The sequence below is a fragment of the Balaenoptera physalus genome (genome assembly GCF_965194825.1).
Source record: "Balaenoptera physalus genome assembly, chromosome: 9".
Taxonomy (NCBI): Eukaryota; Metazoa; Chordata; class Mammalia; order Artiodactyla; family Balaenopteridae; genus Balaenoptera; species Balaenoptera physalus.
The window spans coordinates 108,549,707-108,577,144 of NC_138888.1; positions in this window are offsets into that span (position 1 = coordinate 108,549,707).

Sequence of the window (27,438 nt, forward strand, 5' to 3'; positions counted from 1 at the left end):
ATGGAGCTTTGTGATTACAACTGCATTGAGCACTGTGATGACAAGTGGCATGGAGCATTGTGAAGAAAGGCGTGCTGGAGCATTGTTGGGAAAGTTGTCATGCATCACTGTGATTACAGTGATCTTGGAGCATTGTGATGACAGAGTTCATGGAGCATTGTGATGAGAATGCCATGGAGCACTGTGATTACAGGGGTCAAGGGGCATTGTGATGACAAGGGCATGGTGCATTGTCATGAAAGGGGTACTGGAGCATTGTGAGGAAAGGTGTCGTGGATCATTTTGATGACAGGGGTCATGGAGATTGGTGATGACAAGGGCCATGGGGCATTGTGATGACAGGGGTCATGTGACATTGTGATGACAGTGGGCATGGAGCATTTGATGAACGGGTTCATGGAGCACTGTGATTACAGGCAATATGGAGAATTGTGATGAAAGTGGTCATGGAGAATTGTGATGAAAGGGGTCATGGGGCATTGTGACGACAATGGCCATGGAGCATTGTGATTAAATGGGTTATGGAGCATTGTGATGAAAGTGGTCATCGAGCATTGTGATGATAAGCGCCATGAACTGTTGTGATGACAGGAATCCTAGAGTATTTTGATGACATTGTCATGGAGCATTGGGTTGACGGGCATGGAGCATTGTGATTACAGGGGTTATGTGGCATTGTGATGAGTGGCGTCATGGAGAATTGTGATGAAACAGGTCATGTAGCATTGTGATGACAAGTGAATGGAGCATTGTGATGACATGAGTTCTGGAGTATTTTAATGACAAGGCAATGGAGAATTGTGATGAAAACTGCATTGAGCATTGTGATGAAAGGCGTACTGGAGCATTGTGATGAAAGGGGTCATGTAGCATTGTGATGAAATGGGACATGTGGAATTGTGATGGCAAGGTCCATGGAGCATTGTGATGAAAGTTGTCATGCAGCATTGCAATGAAAATCAGCAGGGAGCATTGTGAGGACAGGGGGCACTGGGCATTGTGATGACAGGGGCTTGGAGCATTGTGATGAAAGCTGTCTTGGAGCATTGTTATGAAAAGCACCATGGAGTATTTTGATGACAAGGGGCATGGAGTATTGTGATGCAAGGCGTACTGGAGCATTGTAATGAAAGGTGTCATGAGTCGTTGTGATTACAGCGATCATGGGGCATTGTGATGACCAGGGTTATGGAACATTTTGATAACAGGGCTCATGGAGCATTGTGATCACAAGGACCATGTAGTATTGTGATGACAGGTGTCATGGGGCATTGTGATGTCATGGGCATGGAGCATTGTGATGAAAGGGGTCATGGAGCACTCTGATTACAGGGGTCATGGAGTATTGTGATGAAAAAAGCCATGGAGCATTGTGATGACAGGTGTCATGGCACATTGTGATAACAGGGCTCATGGGTCATTGCGATGACGGAGGTAAGGAACGTTGTGATGACTGGGGTCATGGAGCATTGTTTTGACAGGGCCATTAAGCATTGTGATTACAGGGGTCATGGGGCAATGTGATGACAAGGATTCTGGAGCTTTAAGATGACAAGGGCATGGAACATTGGGACTACAGGTGTCATGGAATATTGTTATGACAGTGGTCATGGAGCATTTTGATGACAGGGGCGATGGAACATTGTGATGAAAGGGGTCATGGGGCATTGTGATGACAGTTGTCATGGAGCATTGTGATGACATGAGTTCCGCAGCACCGTGATGACAAGGGCATGGAGCCCTGTGACTACAAAGACCATGGAGCCTTGTGATGTCAGGGTTCATGGAGCATTTTGAAAACAGGTATCATGCGGCATTGTGAAGACAGGGGCATGGAGCATTTTTATGTAAGTGATCATGGAGAATTGTGATGAACGTGATCATGTGGAATTGTAATGACAAAGGCCATGGATCATTGTGATGAAAGAAATCATGGAGCATTTTGATGAAAGATTTCATGGAGCATTGCAATGAAAAGCACCAGGGAGCATTGTGATAACAAGGCTCATGTAGCATTGTAATGAAAAAGGCCATGGAGCTTTGTGATGACAAGTGTCACTGGGCATTGTGATGAAAATGGTCATGGAGCACTGTGATTACAGGGGCCATGGAGCATTGTGATGACAAGGGACCTGGAGCATAGTAATGACAGGGGTCATAGAGCATTGTGATGACAAGTGCCATTTAGCATTTTGACAACATAGGTCATCGAGCAATGTGATGACAGGGGTAACGGATCATTGTGATGAAAAGGGTCATGGAGCTCTGTGATTACAGGGGTCATGGAGCATTGTGATGAAAAGTGCATGGACCATTGTGGTGACAAGGGGCATGGACCCTTGTGATGAAAGTGGTATTGGAGCATTGCGATGAAAGGGATCATGGACTATTGTGATTATAGGGATCATGGAGCATTGTGATGACAAGGGTCATGGAGCACTGTAATGACAGGTTCATGGGGCATTGTGATGACGGGGGTCATGGAGCATTGTGATGAGATGAGTCATGGAGAATTGTGATGACGAAGGCCATGGAGAATTGTGATGACAGTGGGCATTGGGCAATGTGATGAAAGTGGTCATGGAGCACTGTGATTACAGGTGCCATGGATCATTGTGACTACAGGGATCATGGATCATTTTGATGACAAGCGTGATGGAGCATTGAGATGACAGGCGTCATAGAGCATTGTGATGAAAAAGGCATGGAGCATTGTGATGACAGGTGTCATGGAGCATTGTAATGAAAGGGGCCATGGATCATTGCGATGACAGGGGTCAAGGAGCTTTGTGATGATAGGGGTATGGAGCAATTTGATGACAATTGTCATGGAGCATTGTGATGAAAAGCGCCATGGAGCGTTGTTACGAAAAGCACCATGGAGCATTGTGATGACAAGAGTCCTGGAGCATTGTGATGACACGAGCATGGAGAATGGTGATGAGAAGTGTTCTAGAGCATTATGATGACAAGCGCTTGGAGCATTGGGATGACAATGGGCATGGAGCATTGTGATTACAGGGACCATGGAGTTTTGTGATGACAAGGGCCATGGAGCATTGTGATCAAACTGGTTATGGAGCGTTGTGATGAATGTGGTCATGGAGCATTGTGATGAAAAGTGCCATGGAGCATTGTGATGACAAAAGTCCTGGAGCATTGTGATGACATTTTCATGGAGCATTGTGATGACACGGGTATTGTGAATTGTGATGACAAGAGTTCTGGAGCATTGTGATGACAAGGGCATAGACCATTGGGATTACAGGGGCCATGGAGTAATTTATGACAAGGGCATGGACCATTGTGACAACAAGGGGCATGGAGCATTCTGATGAAAGTGGTACTGGAGCATTGTGATGAAAGGGGTCATGGATCATTGTGATGAAAGGGATCATGAAGCATTGTGATGACAATGGCCATGGAACATTGTGATGACAGGGGTCATGGAGCATTGTGATGACAAGGGAATGGAGCATTTTAATGACATGGCTTCTGGAGTATTTGGATGATAAGGGCATGGAAAATTGTGATTACAGTGGCCATGGAGCTTTGTGATTACAACTGCATTGAGCACTGTGATGACAAGTGGCATGGAGCATTGTGAAGAAAGGCGTGCTGGAGCATTGTTGGGAAAGTTGTCATGCATCACTGTGATTACAGTGATCTTGGAGCATTGTGATGACAGAGTTCATGGAGCATTGTGATGAGAATGCCATGGAGCACTGTGATTACAGGGGTCAAGGGGCATTGTGATGACAAGGGCATGGTGCATTGTGATGAAAGGGATACTGGAGCATTGTGAGGAAAGGTGTCGTGGATCATTTTGATGACAGGGGTCATGGAGATTGGTGATGACAAGGGCCATGGGGCATTGTGATGACAGGGGTCATGTGACATTGTGATGACAGTGGGCATGGAGCATTTGATGAACGGGTTCATGGAGCACTGTGATTACAGGCAATATGGAGAATTGTGATGAAAGTGGTCATGGAGAATTGTGATGAAAGGGGTCATGGGGCATTGTGACGACAATGGCCATGGAGCATTGTGATTAAATGGGTTATGGAGCATTGTGATGAAAGTGGTCATCGAGCATTGTGATGATAAGCGCCATGAACTGTTGTGATGACAAGAATCCTAGAGTATTTTGATGACATTGTCATGGAGCATTGGGTTGACACGGGCATGGAGCATTGTGATTACAGGGGTTATGTGGCATTGTGATGAGTGGCGTCATGGAGAATTGTGATGAAACAGGTCATGTAGCATTGTGATGACAAGTGAATGGAGCATTGTGATGACATGAGTTCTGGAGTATTTTAATGACAAGGCAATGGAGAATTGTGATGAAAACTGCATTGAGCATTGTGATGAAAGGCGTACTGGAGCATTGTGATGAAAGGGGTCATGTAGCATTGTGATGAAATGGGACATGTGGAATTGTGATGGCAAGGTCCATGGAGCATTGTGATGAAAGTTGTCATGCAGCATTGCAATGAAAATCAGCAGGGAGCATTGTGAGGACAGGGGGCACTGGGCATTGTGATGACAGGGGCTTGGAGCATTGTGATGAAAGCTGTCTTGGAGCATTGTTATGAAAAGCACCATGGAGTATTTTGATGACAAGGGGCATGGAGTATTGTGATGCAAGGCGTACTGGAGCATTGTAATGAAAGGTGTCATGAGTCGTTGTGATTACAGCGATCATGGGGCATTGTGATGACCAGGGTTATGGAACATTTTGATAACAGGGCTCATGGAGCATTGTGATCACAAGGACCATGTAGTATTGTGATGACAGGTGTCATGGGGCATTGTGATGTCATGGGCATGGAGCATTGTGATGAAAGGGGTCATGGAGCACTCTGATTACAGGGGTCATGGAGTATTGTGATGAAAAAAGCCATGGAGCATTGTGATGACAGGTGTCATGGCACATTGTGATAACAGGGCTCATGGGTCATTGCGATGACGGAGGTAAGGAACGTTGTGATGACTGGGGTCATGGAGCATTGTTTTGACAGGGCCATTAAGCATTGTGATTACAGGGGTCATGGGGCAATGTGATGACAAGGATTCTGGAGCTTTAAGATGACAAGGGCATGGAACATTGGGACTACAGGTGTCATGGAATATTGTTATGACAGGGGTCATGGAGCATTTTGAGGACAGGGGCGATGGAACATTGTGATGAAAGGGGTCATGGGGCATTGTGATGACAGTTGTCATGGAGCATTGTGATGACATGAGTTCCGCAGCACCGTGATGACAAGGGCATGGAGCCCTGTGACTACAAAGACCATGGAGCCTTGTGATGTCAGGGTTCATGGAGCATTTTGAAAACAGGTATCATGCGGCATTGTGAAGACAGGGGCATGGAGCATTTTTATGTAAGTGATCATGGAGAATTGTGATGAACGTGATCATGTGGAATTGTAATGACAAAGGCCATGGATCATTGTGATGAAAGAAATCATGGAGCATTTTGATGAAAGATTTCATGGAGCATTGCAATGAAAAGCACCAGGGAGCATTGTGATAACAAGGCTCATGTAGCATTGTAATGAAAAAGGCCATGGAGCTTTGTGATGACAAGTGTCACTGGGCATTGTGATGAAAATGGTCATGGAGCACTGTGATTACAGGGGCCATGGAGCATTGTGATGACAAGGGACCTGGAGCATAGTAATGACAGGGGTCATAGAGCATTGTGATGACAAGTGCCATTTAGCATTTTGACAACATAGGTCATCGAGCAATGTGATGACAGGGGTAACGGATCATTGTGATGAAAAGGGTCATGGAGCTCTGTGATTACAGGGGTCATGGAGCATTGTGATGAAAAGTGCATGGACCATTGTGGTGACAAGGGGCATGGACCCTTGTGATGAAAGTGGTATTGGAGCATTGCGATGAAAGGGATCATGGACTATTGTGATTATAGGGATCATGGAGCATTGTGATGACAAGGGTCATGGAGCACTGTAATGACAGGTTCATGGGGCATTGTGATGACGGGGGTCATGGAGCATTGTGATGAGATGAGTCATGGAGAATTGTGATGATGAAGGCCATGGAGAATTGTGATGACAGTGGGCATTGGGCAATGTGATGAAAGTGGTCATGGAGCACTGTGATTACAGGTGCCATGGATCATTGTGACTACAGGGATCATGGATCATTTTGATGACAAGCGTGATGGAGCATTGAGATGACAGGCGTCATAGAGCATTGTGATGAAAAAGGCATGGAGCATTGTGATGACAGGTGTCATGGAGCATTGTAATGAAAGGGGCCATGGATCATTGCGATGACAGGGGTCAAGGAGCTTTGTGATGATAGGGGTATGGAGCATTGTGATGAAAAGCGCCATGGAGCGTTGTTACGAAAAGCACCATGGAGCATTGTGATGACAAGAGTCCTGGAGCATTGTGATGACACGAGCATGGAGAATGGTGATGAGAAGTGTTCTAGAGCATTATGATGACAAGCGCTTGGAGCATTGGGATGACAATGGGCATGGAGCATTGTGATTACAGGGACCATGGAGTTTTGTGATGACAAGGGCCATGGAGCATTGTGATCAAACTGGTTATGGAGCGTTGTGATGAATGTGGTCATGGAGCATTGTGATGAAAAGTGCCATGGAGCATTGTGATGACAAGAGTCCTGGAGCATTGTGATGACATTTTCATGGAGCATTGTGATGACACGGGTATTGTGAATTGTGATGACAAGAGTTCTGGAGCATTGTGATGACAAGGGCATAGACCATTGGGATTACAGGGGCCATGGAGTAATTTATGACAAGGGCATGGACCATTGTGACAACAAGGGGCATGGAGCATTCTGATGAAAGTGGTACTGGAGCATTGTGATGAAAGGGGTCATGGATCATTGTGATGAAAGGGATCATGAAGCATTGTGATGACAATGGCCATGGAACATTGTGATGACAGGGGTCATGGAGCATTGTGATGACAAGGGAATGGAGCATTTTAATGACATGACTTCTGGAGTATTTGGATGATAAGGGCATGGAAAATTGTGATTACAGTGGCCATGGAGCTTTGTGATTACAACTGCATTGAGCACTGTGATGACAAGTGGCATGGAGCATTGTGAAGAAAGGCGTGCTGGAGCATTGTTGGGAAAGTTGTCATGCATCACTGTGATTACAGTGATCTTGGAGCATTGTGATGACAGAGTTCATGGAGCATTGTGATGAGAATGCCATGGAGCACTGTGATTACAGGGGTCAAGGGGCATTGTGATGACAAGGGCATGGTGCATTGTGATGAAAGGGGTACTGGAGCATTGTGAGGAAAGGTGTCGTGGATCATTTTGATGACAGGGGTCATGGAGATTGGTGATGACAAGGGCCATGGGGCATTGTGATGACAGGGGTCATGTGACATTGTGATGACAGTGGGCATGGAGCATTTGATGAACGGGTTCATGGAGCACTGTGATTACAGGCAATATGGAGAATTGTGATGAAAGTGGTCATGGAGAATTGTGATGAAAGGGGTCATGGGGCATTGTGACGACAATGGCCATGGAGCATTGTGATTAAATGGGTTATGGAGCATTGTGATGAAAGTGGTCATCGAGCATTGTGATGATAAGCGCCATGAACTGTTGTGATGACAAGAATCCTAGAGTATTTTGATGACATTGTCATGGAGCATTGGGTTGACACGGGCATGGAGCATTGTGATTACAGGGGTTATGTGGCATTGTGATGAGTGGCGTCATGGAGAATTGTGATGAAACAGGTCATGTAGCATTGTGATGACAAGTGAATGGAGCATTGTGATGACATGAGTTCTGGAGTATTTTAATGACAAGGCAATGGAGAATTGTGATGACAACTGCATTGAGCATTGTGATGAAAGGCGTACTGGAGCATTGTGATGAAAGGGGTCATGTAGCATTGTGATGAAATGGGACATGTGGCATTGTGATGGCAAGGTCCATGGAGCATTGTGATGAAAGTTGTCATGCAGCATTGCAATGAAAATCAGCAGGGAGCATTGTGAGGACAGGGGGCACTGGGCATTGTGATGACAGGGGCTTGGAGCATTGTGATGAAAGCTGTCTTGGAGCATTGTTATGAAAAGCACCATGGAGTATTTTGATGACAAGGGGCATGGAGTATTGTGATGCAAGGCGTACTGGAGCATTGTAATGAAAGGTGTCATGAGTCGTTGTGATTACAGCGATCATGGGGCATTGTGATGACCAGGGTTATGGAACATTGTGATAACAGGTCTCATGGAGCATTGTGATCACAAGGACCATGTAGTATTGTGATGACAGGTGTCATGGGGCATTGTGATGTCATGGGCATGGAGCATTGTGATGAAAGGGGTCATGGAGCACTCTGATTACAGGGGTCATGGAGTATTGTGATGAAAAAAGCCATGGAGCATTGTGATGACAGGTGTCATGGCACATTGTGATAACAGGGCTCATGGGTCATTGCGATGACAGAGGTAAGGAACGTTGTGATGACTGGGGTCATGGAGCATTGTTTTGACAGGGCCATTAAGCATTGTGATTACAGGGGTCATGGGGCAATGTGATGACAAGGATTCTGGAGCTTTAAGATGACAAGGGCATGGAACATTGGGACTACAGGTGTCATGGAATATTGTTATGACAGGGGTCATGGAGCATTTTGATGACAGGGGCGATGGCACATTGTGATGGAAGGGGTCATGGGGCATTGTGATGACAGTTGTCATGGAGCATTGTGATGACATGAGTTCCGCAGCACCGTGATGACAAGGGCATGGAGCCCTGTGACTACAAAGACCATGGAGCCTTGTGATGTGAGGGTTCATGGAGAATTTTGAAAACAGGTATCATGCGGCATTGTGAAGACAGGGGCATGGAGCATTTTTATGTAAGTGATCATGGAGAATTGTGATGAATGTGATCATGTGGAATTGTAATGACAAAGGCCATGGATCATTGTGATGAAAGAAATCATGGAGCATTTTGATGAAAGATTTCATGGAGCATTGCAATGAAAAGCACCAGGGAGCATTGTGATAACAAGGCTCATGTAGCATTGTAATGAAAAAGGCCATGGAGCTTTGTGATGACAAGTGTCACTGGGCATTGTGATGAAAATGGTCATGGAGCACTGTGATTACAGGGGCCATGGAGCATTGTGATGACAAGGGACCTGGAGCATAGTAATGACAGGGGTCATAGAGCATTGTGATGACAAGTGCCATTTAGCATTTTGACAACATAGGTCATCGAGCAATGTGATGACAGGGGTAACGGATCATTGTGATGAAAAGGGTCATGGAGCTCTGTGATTACAGGGGTCATGGAGCATTGTGATGAAAAGTGCATGGACCATTGTGGTGACAAGGGGCATGGACCCTTGTGATGAAAGTGGTATTGGAGCATTGCGATGAAAGGGATCATGGACTATTGTGATTATAGGGATCATGGAGCATTGTGATGACAAGGGTCATGGAGCACTGTAATGACAGGTTCATGGGGCATTGTGATGACGGGGGTCATGGAGCATTGTGATGAGATGAGTCATGGAGAATTGTGATGACGAAGGCCATGGAGAATTGTGATGACAGTGGGCATTGGGCAATGTGATGAAAGTGGTCATGGAGCACTGTGATTACAGGTGCCATGGATCATTGTGACTACAGGGATCATGGATCATTTTGATGACAAGCGTGATGGAGCATTGAGATGACAGGCGTCATAGAGCATTGTGATGAAAAAGGCATGGAGCATTGTGATGACAGGTGTCATGGAGCATTGTAATGAAAGGGGCCATGGATCATTGCGATGACAGGGGTCAAGGAGCTTTGTGATGATAGGGGTATGGAGCAATTTGATGACAATTGTCATGGAGCATTGTGATGAAAAGCGCCATGGAGCGTTGTTACGAAAAGCACCATGGAGCATTGTGATGACAAGAGTCCTGGAGCATTGTGATGACACGAGCATGGAGAATGGTGATGAGAAGTGTTCTAGAGCATTATGATGACAAGCGCTTGGAGCATTGGGATGACAATGGGCATGGAGCATTGTGATTACAGGGACCATGGAGTTTTGTGATGACAAGGGCCATGGAGCATTGTGATCAAACTGGTTATGGAGCGTTGTGATGAATGTGGTCATGGAGCATTGTGATGAAAAGTGCCATGGAGCATTGTGATGACAAGAGTCCTGGAGCATTGTGATGACATTTTCATGGAGCATTGTGATGACACGGGTATTGTGAATTGTGATGACAAGAGTTCTGGAGCATTGTGATGACAAGGGCATAGACCATTGGGATTACAGGGGCCATGGAGTAATTTATGACAAGGGCATGGACCATTGTGACAACAAGGGGCATGGAGCATTCTGATGAAAGTGGTACTGGAGCATTGTGATGAAAGGGGTCATGGATCATTGTGATGAAAGGGATCATGAAGCATTGTGATGACAATGGCCATGGAACATTGTGATGACAGGGGTCATGGAGCATTGTGATGACAAGGGAATGGAGCATTTTAATGACATGACTTCTGGAGTATTTGGATGATAAGGGCATGGAAAATTGTGATTACAGTGGCCATGGAGCTTTGTGATTACAACTGCATTGAGCACTGTGATGACAAGTGGCATGGAGCATTGTGAAGAAAGGCGTGCTGGAGCATTGTTGGGAAAGTTGTCATGCATCACTGTGATTACAGTGATCTTGGAGCATTGTGATGACAGAGTTCATGGAGCATTGTGATGAGAATGCCATGGAGCACTGTGATTACAGGGGTCAAGGGGCATTGTGATGACAAGGGCATGGTGCATTGTCATGAAAGGGGTACTGGAGCATTGTGAGGAAAGGTGTCGTGGATCATTTTGATGACAGGGGTCATGGAGATTGGTGATGACAAGGGCCATGGGGCATTGTGATGACAGGGGTCATGTGACATTGTGATGACAGTGGGCATGGAGCATTTGATGAACGGGTTCATGGAGCACTGTGATTACAGGCAATATGGAGAAATGTGATGAAAGTGGTCATGGAGAATTGTGATGAAAGGGGTCATGGGGCATTGTGACGACAATGGCCATGGAGCATTGTGATTAAATGGGTTATGGAGCATTGTGATGAAAGTGGTCATCGAGCATTGTGATGATAAGCGCCATGAACTGTTGTGATGACAAGAATCCTAGAGTATTTTGAAGACATTGTCATGGAGCATTGGGTTGACACGGGCATGGAGCATTGTGATTACAGGGGTTATGTGGCATTGTGATGAGTGGCGTCATGGAGAATTGTGATGAAACAGGTCATGTAGCATTGTGATGACAAGTGAATGGAGCATTGTGATGACATGAGTTCTGGAGTATTTTAATGACAAGGCAATGGAGAATTGTGATGACAACAGCATTGAGCATTGTGATGAAAGGCGTACTGGAGCATTGTGATGAAAGGGGTCATGTAGCATTGTGATGAAATGGGACATGTGGAATTGTGATGGCAAGGTCCATGGAGCATTGTGATGAAAGTTGTCATGCAGCATTGCAATGAAAATCAGCAGGGAGCATTGTGAGGACAGGGTGCACTGGGCATTGTGATGACAGGGGCTTGGAGCATTGTGATGAAAGCTGTCTTGGAGCATTGTTATGAAAAGCACCATGGAGTATTTTGATGACAAGGGGCATGGAGTATTGTGATGCAAGGCGTACTGGAGCATTGTAATGAAAGGTGTCATGAGTCGTTGTGATTACAGCGATCATGGGGCATTGTGATGACCAGGGTTATGGAACATTGTGATAACAGGTCTCATGGAGCATTGTGATCACAAGGACCATGTAGTATTGTGAAGACAGGTGTCATGGGGCATTGTGATGTCATGGGCATGGAGCATTGTGATGAAAGGGGTCATGGAGCACTCTGATTACAGGGGTCATGGAGTATTGTGATGAAAAAAGCCATGGAGCATTGTGATGACAGGTGTCATGGCACATTGTGATAACAGGGCTCATGGGTCATTGCGATGACAGAGGTAAGGAACGTTGTGATGACTGGGGTCATGGAGCATTGTTTTGACAGGGCCATTAAGCATTGTGATTACAGGGGTCATGGGGCAATGTGATGACAAGGATTCTGGAGCTTTAAGATGACAAGGGCATGGAACATTGGGACTACAGGTGTCATGGAATATTGTTATGACTGGGGTCATGGAGCATTTTGATGACAGGGGCGATGGAACATTGTGATGAAAGGGGTCATGGGGCATTGTGATGACAGTTGTCATGGAGCATTGTGATGACATGAGTTCCGCAGCACCGTGATGACAAGGGCATGGAGCCCTGTGACTACAAAGACCATGGAGCCTTGTGATGTCAGGGTTCATGGAGCATTTTGAAAACAGGTATCATGGGGCATTGTGAAGACAGGGGCATGGAGCATTTTTATGTAAGTGATCATGGAGAATTGTGATGAACGTGATCATGTGGAATTGTAATGACAAAGGCCATGGATCATTGTGATGAAAGAAATCATGGAGCATTTTGATGAAAGATTTCATGGAGCATTGCAATGAAAAGCACCAGGGAGCATTGTGATAACAAGGCTCATGTAGCATTGTAATGAAAAAGGCCATGGAGCTTTGTGATGACAAGTGTCACTGGGCATTGTGATGAAAATGGTCATGGAGCACTGTGATTACAGGGGCCATGGAGCATTGTGATGACAAGGGACCTGGAGCATAGTAATGACAGGGGTCATAGAGCATTGTGATGACAAGTGCCATTTAGCATTTTGACAACATAGGTCATCGAGCAATGTGATGACAGGGGTAACGGATCATTGTGATGAAAAGGGTCATGGAGCTCTGTGATTACAGGGGTCATGGAGCATTGTGATGAAAAGTGCATGGACCATTGTGGTGACAAGGGGCATGGACCCTTGTGATGAAAGTGGTATTGGAGCATTGCGATGAAAGGGATCATGGACTATTGTGATTATAGGGATCATGGAGCATTGTGATGACAAGGGTCATGGAGCACTGTAATGACAGGTTCATGGGGCATTGTGATGACGGGGGTCATGGAGCATTGTGATGAGATGAGTCATGGAGAATTGTGATGACGAAGGCCATGGAGAATTGTGATGACAGTGGGCATTGGGCAATGTGATGAAAGTGGTCATGGAGCACTGTGATTACAGGTGCCATGGATCATTGTGACTACAGGGATCATGGATCATTTTGATGACAAGCGTGATGGAGCATTGAGATGACAGGCGTCATAGAGCATTGTGATGAAAAAGGCATGGAGCATTGTGATGACAGGTGTCATGGAGCATTGTAATGAAAGGGGCCATGGATCATTGCGATGACAGGGGTCAAGGAGCTTTGTGATGATAGGGGTATGGAGCAATTTGATGACAATTGTCATGGAGCATTGTGATGAAAAGCGCCATGGAGCGTTGTTACGAAAAGCACCATGGAGCATTGTGATGACAAGAGTCCTGGAGCATTGTGATGACACGAGCATGGAGAATGGTGATGAGAAGTGTTCTAGAGCATTATGATGACAAGCGCTTGGAGCATTGGGATGACAATGGGCATGGAGCATTGTGATTACAGGGACCATGGAGTTTTGTGATGACAAGGGCCATGGAGCATTGTGATCAAACTGGTTATGGAGCGTTGTGATGAATGTGGTCATGGAGCATTGTGATGAAAAGTGCCATGGAGCATTGTGATGACAAGAGTCCTGGAGCATTGTGATGACATTTTCATAGAGCATTGTGATGACACGGGTATTGTGAATTGTGATGACAAGAGTTCTGGAGCATTGTGATGACAAGGGCATAGACCATTGGGATTACAGGGGCCATGGAGTAATTTATGACAAGGGCATGGACCATTGTGACAACAAGGGGCATGGAGCATTCTGATGAAAGTGGTACTGGAGCATTGTGATGAAAGGGGTCATGGATCATTGTGATGAAAGGGATCATGAAGCATTGTGATGACAATGGCCATGGAACATTGTGATGACAGGAGTCATGGAGCATTGTGATGACAAGGGAATGGAGCATTTTAATGACATGAGTTCTGGAGTATTTGGATGATAAGGGCATGGAAAATTGTGATTACAGTGGCCATGGAGCTTTGTGATTACAACTGCATTGAGCACTGTGATGACAAGTAGCATGGAGCATTGTGAAGAAAGGTGTGCTGGAGCATTGTTGGGAAAGTTGTCATGCATCACTGTGATTACAGTGATCTTGGAGCATTGTGATGACAGAGTTCATGGAGCATTGTGATGAGAATGCCATGGAGCACTGTGATTACAGGGTTCAAGGGGCATTGTGATGACAAGGGCATGGTGCATTGTGATGAAAGGGGTACTGGAGCATTGTGAGGAAAGGTGTCGTGGATCATTTTGATGACAGGGGTCATGGAGATTGGTGATGACAAGGGCCATGGGGCATTGTGATGACAGGGGTCATGTGACATTGTGATGACAGTGGGCATGGAGCATTTGATGAACGGGTTCATGGAGCACTGTGATTACAGGCAATATGGAGAATTGTGATGAAAGTGGTCATGGAGAATTGTGATGAAAGGGGTCATGGGGCATTGTGACGACAATGGCCATGGAGCATTGTGATTAAATGGGTTATGGAGCATTGTGATGAAAGTGGTCATGGAGCATTGTGATGATAAGCGCCATGAACTGTTGTGATGACAAGAATCCTAGAGTATTTTGATGACATTGTCATGGAGCATTGGGATGACACGGGCATGGAGCATTGTGATTACAGGGACCATGGAGCATTGTGATGAAAAATGCATTGAACATTTTGATGACAAGTGGTGTGGAGCATTGTGATAAAAGGCGATCTGGAGCATTGTGAGGAAAGGTGTCATGGATCATTGTGATTACATCGTCATGGAGCATTGTGATGACAGCGTTCATGGTGTACTGTGATGACAAGGGCCATGGAGCATTGTGATTACAGGGGTTATGTGGCATTGTGATGAGTGGCGTCATGGAGAATTGTGATGAAACAGGTCATGTAGCATTGTGATGACAAGTGAATGGAGCATTGTGATGACATGAGTTCTGGAGTATTTTAATGACAAGGCAATGGAGAATTGTGATGACAACTGCATTGAGCATTGTGATGAAAGGCGTACTGGAGCATTGTGATGAAAGGGGTCATGTAGCATTGTGATGAAATGGGACATGTGGAATTGTGATGGCAAGGTCCATGGAGCATTGTGATGAAAGTTGTCATGCAGCATTGCAATGAAAATCAGCAGGGAGCATTGTGAGGACAGGGGGCACTGGGCATTGTGATGACAGGGGCTTGGAGCATTGTGATGAAAGCTGTCTTGGAGCATTGTTATGAAAAGCACCATGGAGTATTTTGATGACAAGGGGCATGGAGTATTGTGATGCAAGGCGTACTGGAGCATTGTAATGAAAGGTGTCATGAGTCGTTGTGATTACAGCGATCATGGGGCATTGTGATGACAAGGGTTATGGAACATTGTGATAACAGGGCTCATGGAGCATTGTGATCACAAGGACCATGTAGTATTGTGATGACAGGTGTCATGGGGCATTGTGATGTCATGGGCATGGAGCATTGTGATGAAAGGGGTCATGGAGCACTCTGATTACAGGGGTCATGGAGTATTGTGATGAAAAAAGCCATGGAGCATTGTGATGACAGGTGTCATGGCACATTGTGATAACAGGGCTCATGGGTCATTGCGATGACGGAGGTAAGGAACGTTGTGATGACTGGGGTCATGGAGCATTGTTTTGACAGGGCCATTAAGCATTGTGATTACAGGGGTCATGGGGCAATGTGATGACAAGGATTCTGGAGCTTTAAGATGACAAGGGCATGGAACATTGGGACTACAGGTGTCATGGAATATTGTTATGACAGGGGTCATGGAGCATTTTGATGACAGGGGCGATGGAACATTGTGATGAAAGGGGTCATGGGGCATTGTGATGACAGTTGTCATGGAGCATTGTGATGACATGAGTTCCGCAGCACCGTGATGACAAGGGCATGGAGCCCTGTGACTACAAAGACCATGGAGCCTTGTGATGACAGGGTTCATGGAGCATTTTGAAAACAGGTATCATGGGGCTTTGTGAAGACAGGGGCATAGAGCATTTTTATGTAAGTGATCATGGAGAATTGTGATGAACGTGATCATGTGGAATTGTAATGACAAAGGCCATGGATCATTGTGATGAAAGAAATCATGGAGCATTTTGATGAAAGATTTCATGGAGCATTGCAATGAAAAGCACCAGGGAGCATTGTGATAACAAGGCTCATGTAGCATTGTAATGAAAAAGGCCATGGAGCTTTGTGATGACAAGTGTCACTGGGCATTGTGATGAAAATGGTCATGGAGCACTGTGATTACAGGGGCCATGGAGCATTGTGATGACAAGGGACCTGGAGCATAGTAATGACAGGGGTCATAGAGCATTGTGATGACAAGTGCCATTTAGCATTTTGACGACATAGGTCATCGAGCAATGTGATGACAGGGGTAACGGATCATTGTGATGAAAAGGGTCACGGAGCTCTGTGATTACAGGGGTCATGGAGCATTGTGATAAAAAGTGCATGCACCATTGTGGTGACAAGGGGCATGGACCCTTGTGATGAAAGTGGTACTGGAGCATTGCGATGAAAGGGATCATGGACTATTGTGATTATAGGGATCATGGAGCATTGTGATGACAAGGGTCATGGAGCACTGTAATGACAGGTTCATGGGGCATTGTGATGACGGGGGTCATGGAGCATTGTGATGAGATGAGTCATGGAGAATTGTGATGACGAAGGCCATGGAGAATTGTGATGACAGTGGGCATTGGGCAATGTGATGAAAGTGGTCATGGAGCACTGTGATTACAGGTGCCATGGATCATTGTGACTACAGGGATCATGGATCATTTTGATGACAAGCGTGATGGAGCATTGAGATGACAGGCGTCATAGAGCATTGTGATGAAAAAGGCATGGAGCATTGTGATGACAGGTGTCATGGAGCATTGTAATGAAAGGGGCCATGGATCATTGCGATGACAGGGGTCAAGGAGCTTTGTGATGATAGGGGTATGGAGCAATTTGATGACAATTGTCATGGAGCATTGTGATGAAAAGCGCCATGGAGCGTTGTTACGAAAAGCACCATGGAGCATTGTGATGACAAGAGTCCTGGAGCATTGCGATGACACGAGCATGGAGAATTGTGATGAGAAGTGTTCTAGAGCATTATGATGACAAGCGCTTGGAGCATTGGGATGACAACGGGCATGGAGCATTGTGATTACAGGGACCATGGAGTTTTGTGATGACAAGGGCCATGGAGCATTGTGATCAAACTGGATATGGAGCATTGTGATGAATGTGGTCATGGAGCATTGTGATGAAAAGTGCCATGGAACATTGTGATGACAAGAGTCCTGGAGCATTGTGATGACATTTTCATGGAGCATTGTGATGACACGGGTATTGTGAATTGTGATGACAAGAGTTCTGGAGCATTGTGATGACAAGGGCATAGACCATTGGGATTACAGGGGCCATGGAGTAATTTATGACAAGGGCATGGACCATTGTGAAAACAAGGGGCATGGAGCATTCTGATGAAAGTGGTACTGGAGCATTGTGATGAAAGGGGTCATGGATCATTGTGATGAAAGGGATCATGAAGCATTGTGATGACAATGGCCATGGAACATTGTGATGACAGGAGTCATGGAGCATTGTGATGACAAGGGAATGGAGCATTTTAATGACATGAGTTCTGGAGTATTTGGATGATAAGGGCATGGAAAATTGTGATTACAGTGGCCATGGAGCTTTGTGATTACAACTGCATTGAGCACTGTGATGACAAGTAGCATGGAGCATTGTGAAGAAAGGCGTGCTGGAGCATTGTTGGGAAAGTTGTCATGCATCACTGTGATTACAGTGATCTTGGAGCATTGTGATGACAGAGTTCATGGAGCATTGTGATGAGAATGCCATGGAGCACTGTGATTACATGGGTCAAGGGGCATTGTGATGACAAGGGCATGGTGCATTGTGATGAAAGGGGTACCGGAGCATTGTGAGGAAAGGTGTCGTGGATCATTTTGATGACAGGGGTCATGGAGATTGGTGATGACAAGGGCCATGGGGCATTGTGATGACAGGGGTCATGTGACATTGTGATGACAGTGGGCATGGAGCATTTGATGAACGGGTTCATGGAGCACTGTGATTACAGGCAATATGGAGAATTGTGATGAAAGTGGTCATGGAGAATTGTGATGAAAGGGGTCATGGGGCATTGTGACGACAATGGCCATGGAGCATTGTGATTAAATGGGTTATGGAGCATTGTGATGAAAGTGGTCATGGAGCATTGTGATGATAAGCGCCATGAACTGTTGTGATGACAAGAATCCTAGAGTATTTTGATGACATTGTCATGGAGCATTGGGATGACACGGGCATGGAGCATTGTGATTACAGGGACCATGGAGCATTGTGATGAAAAATGCATTGAACATTTTGATGACAAGTGGTGTGGAGCATTGTGATAAAAGGCGATCTGGAGCATTGTGAGGAAAGGTGTCATGGATCATTGTGATTACATCGTCATGGAGCATTGTGATGACAGCGTTCATGGTGTACTGTGATGACAAGGGCCATGGAGCATTGTGATTACAGGGGTTATGTGGCATTGTGATGAGTGGCGTCATGGAGAATTGTGATGAAACAGGTCATGTAGCATTGTGATGACAAGTGAATGGAGCATTGTGATGACATGAGTTCTGGAGTATTTTAATGACAAGGCAATGGAGAATTGTGATGACAACTGCATTGAGCATTGTGATGAAAGGCGTACTGGAGCATTGTGATGAAAGGGGTCATGTAGCATTGTGATGAAATGGGACATGTGGAATTGTGATGGCAAGGTCCATGGAGCATTGTGATGAAAGTTGTCATGCAGCATTGCAATGAAAATCAGCAGGGAGCATTGTGAGGACAGGGGGCACTGGGCATTGTGATGAAATGGGACATGTGGAATTGTGATGGCAAGGTCCATGGAGCATTGTGATGAAAGTTGTCATGCAGCATTGCAATGAAAATCAGCAGGGAGCATTGTGAGGACAGGGGGCACTGGGCATTGTGATGACAGGGGCTTGGAGCATTGTGATGAAAGCTGTCTTGGAGCATTGTTATGAAAAGCACCATGGAGTATTTTGATGACAAGGGGCATGGAGTATTGTGATGCAAGGCGTACTGGAGCATTGTAATGAAAGGTGTCATGAGTCGTTGTGATTACAGCGATCATGGGGCATTGTGATGACCAGGGTTATGGAACATTGTGATAACAGGGCTCATGGAGCATTGTGATCACAAGGACCATGTAGTATTGTGATGACAGGTGTCATGGGGCATTGTGATGTCATGGGCATGGAGCATTGTGATGAAAGGGGTCATGGAGCACTCTGATTACAGGGGTCATGGAGTATTGTGATGAAAAAAGCCATGGAGCATTGTGATGACAGGTGTCATGGCACATTGTGATAACAGGGCTCATGGGTCATTGCGATGACAGAGGTAAGGAACGTTGTGATGACTGGGGTCATGGAGCATTGTTTTGACAGGGCCATTAAGCATTGTGATTACAGGGGTCATGGGGCAATGTGATGACAAGGATTCTGGAGCTTTAAGATGACAAGGGCATGGAACATTGGGACTACAGGTGTCATGGAATATTGTTATGACAGGGGTCATGGAGCATTTTGATGACAGGGGCGATGGAACATTGTGATGAAAGGGGTCATGGGGCATTGTGATGACAGTTGTCATGGAGCATTGTGATGACATGAGTTCCGCAGCACCGTGATGACAAGGGCATGGAGCCCTGTGACTACAAAGACCATGGAGCCTTGTGATGTGAGGGTTCATGGAGAATTTTGAAAACAGGTATCATGCGGCATTGTGAAGACAGGGGCATGGAGCATTTTTATGTAAGTGATCATGGAGAATTGTGATGAACGTGATCATGTGGAATTGTAATGACAAAGGCCATGGATCATTGTGATGAAAGAAATCATGGAGCATTTTGATGAAAGATTTCATGGAGCATTGCAATGAAAAGCACCAGGGAGCATTGTGATAACAAGGCTCATGTAGCATTGTAATGAAAAAGGCCATGGAGCTTTGTGATGACAAGTGTCACTGGGCATTGTGATGAAAATGGTCATGGAGCACTGTGATTACAGGGGCCATGGAGCATTGTGATGACAAGGGACCTGGAGCATAGTAATGACAGGGGTCATAGAGCATTGTGATGACAAGTGCCATTTAGCATTTTGACAACATAGGTCATCGAGCAATGTGATGACAGGGGTAACGGATCATTGTGATGAAAAGGGTCATGGAGCTCTGTGATTACAGGGGTCATGGAGCATTGTGATGAAAAGTGCATGGACCATTGTGGTGACAAGGGGCATGGACCCTTGTGATGAAAGTGGTATTGGAGCATTGCGATGAAAGGGATCATGGACTATTGTGATTATAGGGATCATGGAGCATTGTGATGACAAGGGTCATGGAGCACTGTAATGACAGGTTCATGGGGCATTGTGATGACGGGGGTCATGGAGCATTGTGATGAGATGAGTCATGGAGAATTGTGATGACGAAGGCCATGGAGAATTGTGATGACAGTGGGCATTGGGCAATGTGATGAAAGTGGTCATGGAGCACTGTGATTACAGGTGCCATGGATCATTGTGACTACAGGGATCATGGATCATTTTGATGACAAGCGTGATGGAGCATTGAGATGACAGGCGTCATAGAGCATTGTGATGAAAAAGGCATGGAGCATTGTGATGACAGGTGTCATGGAGCATTGTAATGAAAGGGGCCATGGATCATTGCGATGACAGGGGTCAAGGAGCTTTGTGATGATAGGGGTATGGAGCAATTTGATGACAATTGTCATGGAGCATTGTGATGAAAAGCGCCATGGAGCGTTGTTACGAAAAGCACCATGGAGCATTGTGATGACAAGAGTCCTGGAGCATTGTGATGACACGAGCATGGAGAATGGTGATGAGAAGTGTTCTAGAGCATTATGATGACAAGCGCTTGGAGCATTGGGATGACAATGGGCATGGAGCATTGTGATTACAGGGACCATGGAGTTTTGTGATGACAAGGGCCATGGAGCATTGTGATCAAACTGGTTATGGAGCGTTGTGATGAATGTGGTCATGGAGCATTGTGATGAAAAGTGCCATGGAGCATTGTGATGACAAGAGTCCTGGAGCATTGTGATGACATTTTCATGGAGCATTGTGATGACACGGGTATTGTGAATTGTGATGACAAGAGTTCTGGAGCATTGTGATGACAAGGGCATAGACCATTGGGATTACAGGGGCCATGGAGTAATTTATGACAAGGGCATGGACCATTGTGACAACAAGGGGCATGGAGCATTCTGATGAAAGTGGTACTGGAGCATTGTGATGAAAGGGGTCATGGATCATTGTGATGAAAGGGATCATGAAGCATTGTGATGACAATGGCCATGGAACATTGTGATGACAGGGGTCATGGAGCATTGTGATGACAAGGGAATGGAGCATTTTAATGACATGACTTCTGGAGTATTTGGATGATAAGGGCATGGAAAATTGTGATTACAGTGGCCATGGAGCTTTGTGATTACAACTGCATTGAGCACTGTGATGACAAGTGGCATGGAGCATTGTGAAGAAAGGCGTGCTGGAGCATTGTTGGGAAAGTTGTCATGCATCACTGTGATTACAGTGATCTTGGAGCATTGTGATGACAGAGTTCATGGAGCATTGTGATGAGAATGCCATGGAGCACTGTGATTACAGGGGTCAAGGGGCATTGTGATGACAAGGGCATGGTGCATTGTCATGAAAGGGGTACTGGAGCATTGTGAGGAAAGGTGTCGTGGATCATTTTGATGACAGGGGTCATGGAGATTGGTGATGACAAGGGCCATGGGGCATTGTGATGACAGGGGTCATGTGACATTGTGATGACAGTGGGCATGGAGCATTTGATGAACGGGTTCATGGAGCACTGTGATTACAGGCAATATGGAGAATTGTGATGAAAGTGGTCATGGAGAATTGTGATGAAAGGGGTCATGGGGCATTGTGACGACAATGGCCATGGAGCATTGTGATTAAATGGGTTATGGAGCATTGTGATGAAAGTGGTCATCGAGCATTGTGATGATAAGCGCCATGAACTGTTGTGATGACAAGAATCCTAGAGTATTTTGATGACATTGTCATGGAGCATTGGGTTGACACGGGCATGGAGCATTGTGATTACAGGGGTTATGTGGCATTGTGATGAGTGGCGTCATGGAGAATTGTGATGAAACAGGTCATGTAGCATTGTGATGACAAGTGAATGGAGCATTGTGATGACATGAGTTCTGGAGTATTTTAATGACAAGGCAATGGAGAATTGTGATGACAACAGCATTGAGCATTGTGATGAAAGGCGTACTGGAGCATTGTGATGAAAGGGGTCATGTAGCATTGTGATGAAATGGGACATGTGGAATTGTGATGGCAAGGTCCATGGAGCATTGTGATGAAAGTTGTCATGCAGCATTGCAATGAAAATCAGCAGGGAGCATTGTGAGGACAGGGTGCACTGGGCATTGTGATGACAGGGGCTTGGAGCATTGTGATGAAAGCTGTCTTGGAGCATTGTTATGAAAAGCACCATGGAGTATTTTGATGACAAGGGGCATGGAGTATTGTGATGCAAGGCGTACTGGAGCATTGTAATGAAAGGTGTCATGAGTCGTTGTGATTACAGCGATCATGGGGCATTGTGATGACCAGGGTTATGGAACATTGTGATAACAGGTCTCATGGAGCATTGTGATCACAAGGACCATGTAGTATTGTGATGACAGGTGTCATGGGGCATTGTGATGTCATGGGCATGGAGCATTGTGATGAAAGGGGTCATGGAGCACTCTGATTACAGGGGTCATGGAGTATTGTGATGAAAAAAGCCATGGAGCATTGTGATGACAGGTGTCATGGCACATTGTGATAACAGGGCTCATGTGTCATTGCGATGACAGAGGTAAGGAACGTTGTGATGACTGGGGTATTGGAGCATTGTTTTGACAGGGCCATTAAGCATTGTGATTACAGGGGTCATGGGGCAATGTGATGACAAGGATTCTGGAGCTTTAAGATGACAAGGGCATGGAACATTGGGACTACAGGTGTCATGGAATATTGTTATGACAGGGGTCATGGAGCATTTTGATGACAGGGGCGATGGAACATTGTGATGAAAGGGGTCATGGGGCATTGTGATGACAGTTGTCATGGAGCATTGTGATGACATGAGTTCCGCAGCACCGTGATGACAAGGGCATGGAGCCCTGTGACTACAAAGACCATGGAGCCTTGTGATGTCAGGGTTCATGGAGCATTTTGAAAACAGGTATCATGCGGCATTGTGAAGACAGGGGCATGGAGCATTTTTATGTAAGTGATCATGGAGAATTGTGATGAACGTGATCATGTGGAATTGTAATGACAAAGGCCATGGATCATTGTGATGAAAGAAATCATGGAGCATTTTGATGAAAGATTTCATGGAGCATTGCAATGAAAAGCACCAGGGAGCATTGTGATAACAAGGCTCATGTAGCATTGTAATGAAAAAGGCCATGGAGCTTTGTGATGACAAGTGTCACTGGGCATTGTGATGAAAATGGTCATGGAGCACTGTGATTACAGGGGCCATGGAGCATTGTGATGACAAGGGACCTGGAGCATAGTAATGACAGGGGTCATAGAGCATTGTGATGACAAGTGCCATTTAGCATTTTGACAACATAGGTCATCGAGCAATGTGATGACAGGGGTAACGGATCATTGTGATGAAAAGGGTCATGGAGCTCTGTGATTACAGGGGTCATGGAGCATTGTGATGAAAAGTGCATGGACCATTGTGGTGACAAGGGGCATGGACCCTTGTGATGAAAGTGGTATTGGAGCATTGCGATGAAAGGGATCATGGACTATTGTGATTATAGGGATCATGGAGCATTGTGATGACAAGGGTCATGGAGCACTGTAATGACAGGTTCATGGGGCATTGTGATGACGGGGGTCATGGAGCATTGTGATGAGATGAGTCATGGAGAATTGTGATGACGAAGGCCATGGAGAATTGTGATGACAGTGGGCATTGGGCAATGTGATGAAAGTGGTCATGGAGCACTGTGATTACAGGTGCCATGGATCATTGTGACTACAGGGATCATGGATCATTTTGATGACAAGCGTGATGGAGCATTGAGATGACAGGCGTCATAGAGCATTGTGATGAAAAAGGCATGGAGCATTGTGATGACAGGTGTCATGGAGCATTGTAATGAAAGGGGCCATGGATCATTGCGATGACAGGGGTCAAGGAGCTTTGTGATGATAGGGGTATGTAGCAATTTGATGACAATTGTCATGGAGCATTGTGATGAAAAGCGCCATGGAGCGTTGTTACGAAAAGCACCATGGAGCATTGTGATGACAAGAGTCCTGGAGCATTGTGATGACACGAGCATGGAGAATGGTGATGAGAAGTGTTCTAGAGCATTATGATGACAAGCGCTTGGAGCATTGGGATGACAATGGGCATGGAGCATTGTGATTACAGGGACCATGGAGTTTTGTGATGACAAGGGCCATGGAGCATTGTGATCAAACTGGTTATGGAGCGTTGTGATGAATGTGGTCATGGAGCATTGTGATGAAAAGTGCCATGGAGCATTGTGATGACAAGAGTCCTGGAGCATTGTGATGACATTTTCATAGAGCATTGTGATGACACGGGTATTGTGAATTGTGATGACAAGAGTTCTGGAGCATTGTGATGACAAGGGCATAGACCATTGGGATTACAGGGGCCATGGAGTAATTTATGACAAGGGCATGGACCATTGTGACAACAAGGGGCATGGAGCATTCTGATGAAAGTGGTACTGGAGCATTGTGATGAAAGGGATCATGAAGCATTGTGATGACAATGGCCATGGAACATTGTGATGACAGGGGTCATGGAGCATTGTGATGACAAGGGAATGGAGCATTTTAATGACATGAGTTCTGGAGTATTTGGATGATAAGGGCATGGAAAATTGTGATTACAGTGGCCATGGAGCTTTGTGATTACAACTGCATTGAGCACTGTGATGACAAGTGGCATGGAGCATTGTGAAGAAAGGCGTGCTGGAGCATTGTTGGGAAAGTTGTCATGCATCACTGTGATTACAGTGATCTTGGAGCATTGTGATGACAGAGTTCATGGAGCATTGTGATGAGAATGCCATGGAGCACTGTGATTACAGGGGTCAAGGGGCATTGTGATGACAAGGGCATGGTGCATTGTGATGAAAGGGGTACTGGAGCATTGTGAGGAAAGGTGTCGTGGATCATTTTGATGACAGGGGTCATGGAGATTGGTGATGACAAGGGCCATGGGGCATTGTGATGACAGGGGTCATGTGACATTGTGATGACAGTGGGCATGGAGCATTTGATGAACGGGTTCATGGAGCACTGTGATTACAGGCAATATGGAGAATTGTGATGAAAGTGGTCATGGAGAATTGTGATGAAAGGGGTCATGGGGCATTGTGACGACAATGGCCATGGAGCATTGTGATTAAATGGGTTATGGAGCATTGTGATGAAAGTGGTCATGGAGCATTGTGATGATAAGCGCCATGAACTGTTGTGATGACAAGAATCCTAGAGTATTTTGATGACATTGTCATGGAGCATTGGGATGACACGGGCATGGAGCATTGTGATTACAGGGACCATGGAGCATTGTGATGAAAAATGCATTGAACATTTTGATGACAAGTGGTGTGGAGCATTGTGATAAAAGGCGATCTGGAGCATTGTGAGGAAAGGTGTCATGGATCATTGTGATTACATCGTCATGGAGCATTGTGATGACAGCTTTCATGGTGTACTGTGATGACAAGGGTCATGGAGCATTGTGATTACAGGGGTTATGTGGCATTGTGATGAGTGGCGTCATGGAGAATTGTGATGAAACAGGTCATGTAGCATTGTGATGACAAGTGAATGGAGCATTGTGATGACATGAGTTCTGGAGTATTTTAATGACAAGGCAATGGAGAATTGTGATGAAAACTGCATTGAGCATTGTGATGAAAGGCGTACTGGAGCATTGTGATGAAAGGGGTCATGTAGCATTGTGATGAAATGGGACATGTGGAATTGTGATGGCACGGTCCATGGAGCATTGTGATGAAAGTTGTCATGCAGCATTGCAATGAAAATCAGCAGGGAGCATTGTGAGGAAAGGGGGCACTGGGCATTGTGATGACAGGGGCTTGGAGCATTGTGATGAAAGCTGTCTTGGAGCATTGTTATGAAAAGCACCATGGAGTATTTTGATGACAAGGGGCATGGAGTATTGTGATGCAAGGCGTACTGGAGCATTGAAATGAAAGGTGTCATGAGTCATTGTGATTACAGCGATCATGGAGCATTGTGATGACCAGGGTTATGGAACATTGTGATAACAGGGCTCATGGAGCATTGTGATCACAAGGACCATGTAGTATTGTGATGACAGGTGTCATGGGGCATTGTGATGTCATGGGCATGGAGCATTGTGATGAAAGGGGTCATGGAGCACTCTGATTACACAGGTCATGGAGTATTGTGATGAAAAAACACATGGAGCATTGTGATGACAGGTGTCATGGAGCATTGTGATAACAGGGCTCATGGGTCATTGCGATGACGGAGGTAAGGAACGTTGTGATGACTGGGGTCATGGAGCATTGTTTTGACAGGGCCATTAAGCATTGTGATTACAGGGGTCATGGGGCAATGTGATGACAAGGATTCTGGAGCATTGAGATGACAAGGGCATGGAACATTGGGATTACAGGTGTCATGGAATATTTTTATGACAGGGGTCATGGAGCATTTTGATGACAGGGGCGATGGAACATTGTGATGAAAGGGGTCATGGGGCATTGTGATGACAGTTGACATGGAGCATTGTGATGACATGAGTTCTGTAGCACCGTGATGACAAGGGCATGGAGCCCTGTGACTACAAGGGCCATGGAGCCTTGTGATGACAGGGGTCATGGAGCATTTTGAAAACAGGTATCATGGGGCATTGTGAGGACAGGGGCATGGAGCATTTTTATGTAAGTGACCATGGAGAATTGTGATGAACGTGATCATGTGGAATTGTAATGACAAGGGCCATGGATCATTGTGATGAAAGAAATCATGGAGCATTTTGAT